This window comes from Monodon monoceros, unplaced genomic scaffold (genome assembly GCF_005190385.1).
Source record: "Monodon monoceros isolate NGI ecotype Baffin Bay Population unplaced genomic scaffold, NGI_Narwhal_1 Super_Scaffold_20, whole genome shotgun sequence".
Classification (NCBI taxonomy): Eukaryota; Metazoa; Chordata; class Mammalia; order Artiodactyla; family Monodontidae; genus Monodon; species Monodon monoceros.
Window position 1 is genome coordinate 50,611,295 of NW_021703777.1, and position 7,278 is coordinate 50,618,572.

A 7,278-nucleotide genomic window follows, 5' to 3' on the forward strand; every position below is an offset into this window, starting at 1 on the left:
CCCCCAAACACACATACCAATGCTACTATATCACAGTTAGACATAGTGTTATGGTTCCTGAGAGAGTAAAGTCTCCATTCTCTCCTTTATGTGAAGGTAGGATGGAGCCACATGTCTAATTCTGACAAATGGACAGTGAGAAGTATCATGTGTGCCATTATCTGGTTATGGCAGTTAACCACAAGAAGTTTCATGTGTCCCCTTACTCTCTCTTATCCTGATGCTGGGACTTTGGATGCCTTGAGGTCCAGAGGTAGCACATGAAAGTCATATATCACACCTGTATCAGAATGTTAATGCCATGTAAGAAATAGTCTTCTATTACATAAGACACTAATATTTGGGGGACTATTCGTTACCACAGCATGCTGAGCCTATTACAAGTAATACCGTGACTCTTGATTAATATCTAAATAATTGTACATTCAATACACACACACACAAGCACACACAAACACATACAATTATTAAAATATAACAAGAAGATTAATAATCATGGTATCTCTTTTTTTTTAAAACAGCTTTATTAGAGTAAAATTGCTTTACAATGGTGTGTTAGTTTCTGCTTTATAACAAAGTGAATCAGCAATATGTATACATATATCCCCAAATCTCCTCCCTCTTGTGTCTCCCTCCCACCATCCCTATCCCACCCCTCTAGGTGGTCACAAAGCACCGAGCTGATCTCCCTGTGCTATGCGGCTGCTTCCCACTAGCTATCTATTTTACATTTGGTAGTGTATATATGTCCATGCCACTCTCTCACTTCGGCCTAGCTTACACTTCCCCCTCCCCGTGTCCTCAAGTCCATTCTCTATGCCTGTATCTTTATTCCTGTCCTGCCCATGGGTTCTTCAGAACCATATATATATATATATATATATATATATATATATATATATATATATATTTTTTTTTTTTTTTAGATTCCATATATATGTGTTAGCATGCGGTATTTGTTTTTCTCTTTCTGACTTACTTCACTCTGGATGACAGACTCTAGGCACATACACCTCACTACAAATAACTCAATTTCATTTCTTTTTATGGCTGAGTAATATTCCATTGTATATATGTGCCACATCTTGTTTATCCATTCATCTGTCCGTGGACACTTAGGTTGCTTCCATGTCTTGGCTATTGTAAATAGTACTGCAATGAATATTTTGGTTCATGTTTATTTTTGAATTATGGTTTTCTCAGGGTATATGCCCAGTAGTGGGATTGCTGGATCATATGGTAGTTCTATTTTTAGTTTTTTAAGGAACTTCCATAGTGTTCTCCATAGTGGCTATATCAATTTACATTCTCACCAACAGTGCAAGAGGGTTCCCTTTCCTCCACACCCTCTCCAGCATTTGTGGTTTGTAGATTTTCTGATGATGCGCATTCTAACTGGTGTGAGGTGATACCTCACTGTAGTTTTGGTTTGCATTTCTCTAATAATTAGTGATGTTGAGCAGATTTTCATGTGCTTCTTGGCCACCTGTATGTCCTCTTTGGAGAAATGTCTATTTAGGACTTCTGCCCATTTCTGGATTCTTTTTTTTTTTTTTTTTTGGTGTTGAGCTGCATGAGCTGCTTGTAAATTTTGGAGATTTGTCGGTTGCTTCATTTGCAAATACTTTCTCCCGTTCTGAGGGTTGTCTTTTAGTCTTGTTTCTGCTTTCCTCTCGTGTGCAAAAGGTTTTAAGTTTCATTAGGTCCCATTTGTTTATTTTTGTTTTTATTTCCATTTCTCTAGGAGGTGGATCAAAAAGGATCTTGCTGTGATTTATGTCATAAAGTGTTCTGTCTATTTTTTCCTCTAATGGTTTTATGGTGTCTGGCCTTACATTTAGGTCTTCAATCCATTTTGAGTTTATTTTTGTGTATGGTGTTAGAGAGTGTTCCAATTTCATTCTTTTATGTGTAGCTGTCGAGTTTTCCCAGCACCACTTATTGAAGAGGTTATCTTTTCTCCATTGTATATTCTTGTCTCCTTTATCCAAAATAAGGTGACCATATGTGTGTGGGTTTATCTCTGAGCTTTCTATGCTGTTCCATCGATCTCTATTTCTATTTTTGTGCCAGTACCATACTGTCTTGATTACAGTAGCTTTGTATTATAGTCTGAAGTCAGGGAGGCTGATTCCTCCAGCTCTGTTTTCTTTCTCAGGATTGCTTCTGCTATTCGGGGTCTTTTGTGTTTCCATACAAATTGTGAAATTTTTTGTTCCAGTTCTGTGAAAAATGTCATTGGGAGTTTGATAGGGATTCCATTGAATCTGTAGATTGCTTTAAGTAGTATAGTCACATTCACAATGTTGATTCTTCCAATCCAAGAACATGGTGTATCTCTCCATCTGTTTGTATCATCTTTAATTTCTTTCATCAGTGTGTTATAGTTTTCTGCATACAGGTTTTTTATCTCCATAGGTAGGTTTATTCCTAGGTATCTTATTCTTTATTATTGCAGTGGTAAATGGGAGTGTTTCCCTAATTCCTCTTTCATATTTTACATCATTAGTGTATAAGGATACAAGAAATTTCTGTGCATTAATTTTGTATCCTACTACTATACCAAATTCATTGATTAGCTCTAGTAGTTTTCTGGTAGCATCTTTACGATTCTCTATGTGTAGTATCATGTCATCCACAAACAGTGACCGATTTACTTCTTTTCTGGTTTGGATTCCTTTTCTTCTCTGACTGCTGTGGCTAAAACTTCCAAAACTATGTTGAATAATAGTGGTGTGAGTGGACAAACTTGTCTTATTCCTGATCTTAGAGGAAATGGTTTCAGTTTTTCACCATTGAGAAGAGTTTGAGAAGGATAAGTGTTAGCTCTTCTCTAAATGTTTGATAGAATTCACCTATTTGTTTGTTGGAAGATTTTAAATCACAGTTTCAAGTTCAGTGCTTGTGGTTGGTCTGTTTATATTTTCTATTTCTTTCCGGTTCAGTCTCAGAAGATGTGTTTTTCTAAGAATTTGTCCATTTCTTCCAGGTTGTCCATTTTATTGGCATACAGTTGCTTGTAGTAATTTCTCATGATCCTTTGTATTTCTGCAGTGTCATTTGGTACTTTTCCTTTTTCATTTCTAATTCTGCTGATTTTAATCTTCTCCCCTTTTTTCTTGATGAGTCTGGCTAATGGTTTATCAGTTGAGTTTATCTTCTCAAAGAACCAGCTTTTGGTTTTATTGATCTTTGCTATCATTTCATTCATTTATTTTTCATTTATTTCTGATCTGATTTTTATGACTTCTTTCCTTCTGCTAACTCTTGGTATTTTTGTTCTTCTTTCTCTACTTGCTTTAGGTGTAAGGTTAGGTTGTTTATTTGAGATGTTTCTTGTTTCTTGAGGTAGGATTGTGTTGCTATAAACGACCCTCTTAGAACTGCTTTTCCTGCATCCCATAGGTTTTGGGTCGTTGTGTTTTCATTGTCATTTGTTTCTAGGTGTTTTTTGATTTCATCTTTGATTTCTTCAGTGATCTCTTGGTTATTAAGTAGTGTGTTGTTTAGCTTCCATGTGTTTGTATTTCTTACTAATTTTTTCCTGTAATTGGTATCTAGTCTCATAGCATTGTGTTCGGAAAGGATACTTGATATAATTTCAATTTTCTTAAATTTACCAAGGCTTGATTTGTGACCCAAGATATGATCTATCCTGGAGAATGTTCCACGAGCACTTTACAAGAATGTGTATTCTGTTGTTTATGGATGGAATGTTCTATAAATATCAATTAAGTCCATCTTGTTTAATGTATCATTAAAGCTTGTGTTTCCTTATTTATTTTCATTTGGGATGATCTGTGCATTGGTGAAAGTGTGGTGTTAAAGTCCCCTACTATGATTGTGTTACTGTTGATTTCCCCTTTTATGGCTGTTAGTATTTGCCTTATGTATTGAGGTGCTGCTATGTTGGGTGCATGAATATTTACAATTGTTATATCTTCTTCTTGGATTGATCCCTTGATCATTATGTAGTGTCCTTCTTTGTCTCTTGTAATAGTATTTGTTTTCAAGTGTATTTTTTCTGATAAGAGAATTGCTACTCCAGCTTTCTTTTGATTTTCATTTGCATGGAATATCTTTTTCCATCCCCTCACTTTCAGTCTGTATGTGTCCCTAGGTCTGAAGTGGGTCTCTTGTAGACAGCATATATACGGGTCTTGTTTTTGTATCCATTCAACCAGTCTATGTCTTTTGGTTGGAGCATTTAATCCATTTACATTTAAGGTAATTATCGATATATATGTTCCTATTACCATTTTCTTAATTGTTTTGGGGCTATTATTGTAGGTCTTTTCCTTCTCTTGTGTTTCCTGCCTAGAGAAGTTCCTTTAGCATTTGTTGTAAAGCTGGTTTTGTGGTGCTGAATTCTCTTAGCTTTTGCTTGCATGTAAAGCTTTTAATCTCTCTGTCAAATCTGAATGAGATCCTTGCTGGGTAGAGTAATCTTGGTTGTAGGTTTTTCTCCTTCATCACTTTAAATATGTCCTGACACTCCCTTCTGGCTTGCAGAGTTTCTGCTGAAAAATCAGCTGTTAACCTTATGGGGATTCCCTTATGTGTTACTTGTTGTTTTTTCCTTGCTGCTTTTAATATTTGTTCTTTGTATTTAAATTTTGATAGTTTGATTAATATATGTCTTGGTGTGTTTCTCCTTGAATCTATCCTGTATGGGACTCTCTCTGCTTCTTGGACTTGATTAACTATTTCCTTTCCCATATTAGGGAAGTTTTCAGCTATAATCTCTTCAAATATTTTCTCAGTCCCTTTCTTTTTCTCTTCTTCTTCTGGGACTCCTATAATTCGAATGTTGGTGCATTGACTGTCATCCCAGAGGTCTCTGAGACTGTCCTCAAATTCTTCTCATTCTTTTTTCTTTATTCTGCTCTGCAGTAGTTATTTCCACTATTTTATCTTCCAGGTCACTTATCCGTTCTTCTGCCTCAGTTATTCTGCTATTGATCCCTTCTAGATAATTTTTAATTTAATTTATTGTTTTGTTCATCACTGTTTGTTTGCTCTTTAGTTCTTCTAGGTTCCTATTAAACTTTTCATGTATTTTCTCCATTCTATTTCCAAGATTTTGGATCATCTTTACTCTCATTATTCTGAAATCTCTTTCAGGTAGACTGCCTATTTCCTTTTTATTTTTTATGTCTGGTGGGTTTTTGCCTTGCTCCTTCATCTGCTGTGTGTTTCTGTTTCTCATTTTGCTTCACTTACTGTATTTGTGGTCTCCTTTTCGCAGGCTGCAGGTTCGTAGTTTCTGTTGTTTTTGGTGTCTGTCGCCAGTGGCTAAGGTTGGTTCAATGGGTTGTGTAGGCTTCCTGGTGGAGGGGACTAATGTCTGTGTTCTGGTGGATGAGGCTGGATCTTGTTTTTCTGTTGGGCAAGTCCACATCTGGTGGTATGTTTTGGGGTGTCTGTGGCCTTATTATGATTTTAGGCAGCCTCTGTGCTAATGGATGGTAGTTGTTTTGCATAGGGTATCCAGTATTGTAGCTTGCTGGTCGTTGAATGGAGCAGGGTCTTGGCACTGAGATGGAGATCTCTGGGAGATTTTCGCCATTTGATATTACATGGAGCTGGGAGGTCTCTTGTGGACCAGTTTCCTGAACTTGGCTCTCCCACCTCAGTGGCACAGCCCTGATGCCTGGCTGGAGCACCAAGAGCCTGTCCTCCACACAGCTCAGAATAAAAGGGAGAAAAAGAAAGAAAGATAGAAAGAAAGAAAGAAAGAAAGAAAGAAGATAAAATAAAGTAAAACAAAATAAAATAAAGTTTTAAAATAAAAAATAATTATTAAGAAAACAATTTTTTAAAGTAATTAAAAAACAAACAAACAAACAAAAATGGACAGACAGAACCCTAGGACAAATGGTAAAAGCAAAGCTATACAGAGAAAATCACACACAGAAGCATATACATACACACTCACAAAAAGAGAAAAAGTGAAAAAAATATATATATATCGTCATTCCCAAAGTCCACCTCCTCAATTTGGGATGATTCGTTGTCTATTCAGGTATTCCACAGATGCAGGGTACATCAAGTTGATTGTGGAGATTTAATCTGTGGCTCCTGAGGCCGCTGGGCAAGATTTCCCTTTCTCTTCTTTGTTTGCACAGCTCCTGGGGTTCAGCTTTGGATTTGGACCCGCCTCTGCATGTAGGTCACCTGAGGGCGTCTGTTCTTCGCTCAGACAGGACGGGGTTAAAGGAGCAGCTGTTTCGGGGGCTCTGGCTCACTCTGGCCTGGGGGAGGGAGCGGTAAGGATGCAGGGTGAGCCTGCGGCAGCAGAGGCTGGCGTGACGTTGCACCAGCCTGAGGCGCACCATGTATTGTCCCGGGGAAGTTGTCCCTGGATCTCGGGACCCTGGCAGTGACGGGCTGCACAGGCTCCCGGGAGGGGAGGTGTGTACAGTGACCTAATGCTCGCACACAGGCTTCTTGGTGACTGTGGCAGCAGCTTTAGCATCTCATGCCTGTCTCTGGGGTCTGCGCTGATAGCCGCAGCTCGCACCCTTCTCTGGAGCTCCTTTAAGCAGCGCTCTTAATCCCCTCTCCTCATGCACCAGGAAACAACGAGGCAAGAAAAAGTCTCTTGCCTCTTCGGCAGCTCCACACTTTTTCCCAGACTCCCTCCCGGCTAACCGTAGCACACTAGCCCCTTTCAGGCTGTGTTCACGCAGCCAGCCCCAGTCCTCTCCCTGGGATCTGACCTCTGAAGCCTGAGCCTCAGCTCCCAGCCCCCACCTGTCCCGGCGGGTGAGCAGACAAACCTCTCGGGCTGGTGAGTGCTGGTCGGCACCGATCCTCTGTGCGGCAATCTCTCCGCTTTGCCCTCCGCACCCTTGTTGCTGTGCTCTCCTCCGTGGCTCCGAAGCTTTCTCCCTCCGCCACCCGCAGTCTCCGCCCGTGAAGGGGCTTCCTAGTGTGTGGAAACCTTTCCTCCTTCATGGCTCCCTCCCACTGGTGCAGGTCCTGTCCCTATTCTTTTGTCTCTGTTTTTTCTTTTGCCCTACCCAGGTACGTGGGGAGTTTCTTGCCTTTTGGGAGGTCTGAGGTCTTCTGCCAGCATTCAGTAGGTGTTCTGTAGGAGTTGTTCCACGTGTAGGTGTTTTTGTGGAGAGGAAGGTGATCTCCGTATCTAACTCTTCCGCCATCTTGAAGCTCTTCTGTGTTGTATTTTTTAGATGGGGTTTGTTCAAAAGAAAGGCGCATATTGCCATCACATGTTTAAATCTCTGACAATTATTATGTAGATATTTAGGAAGT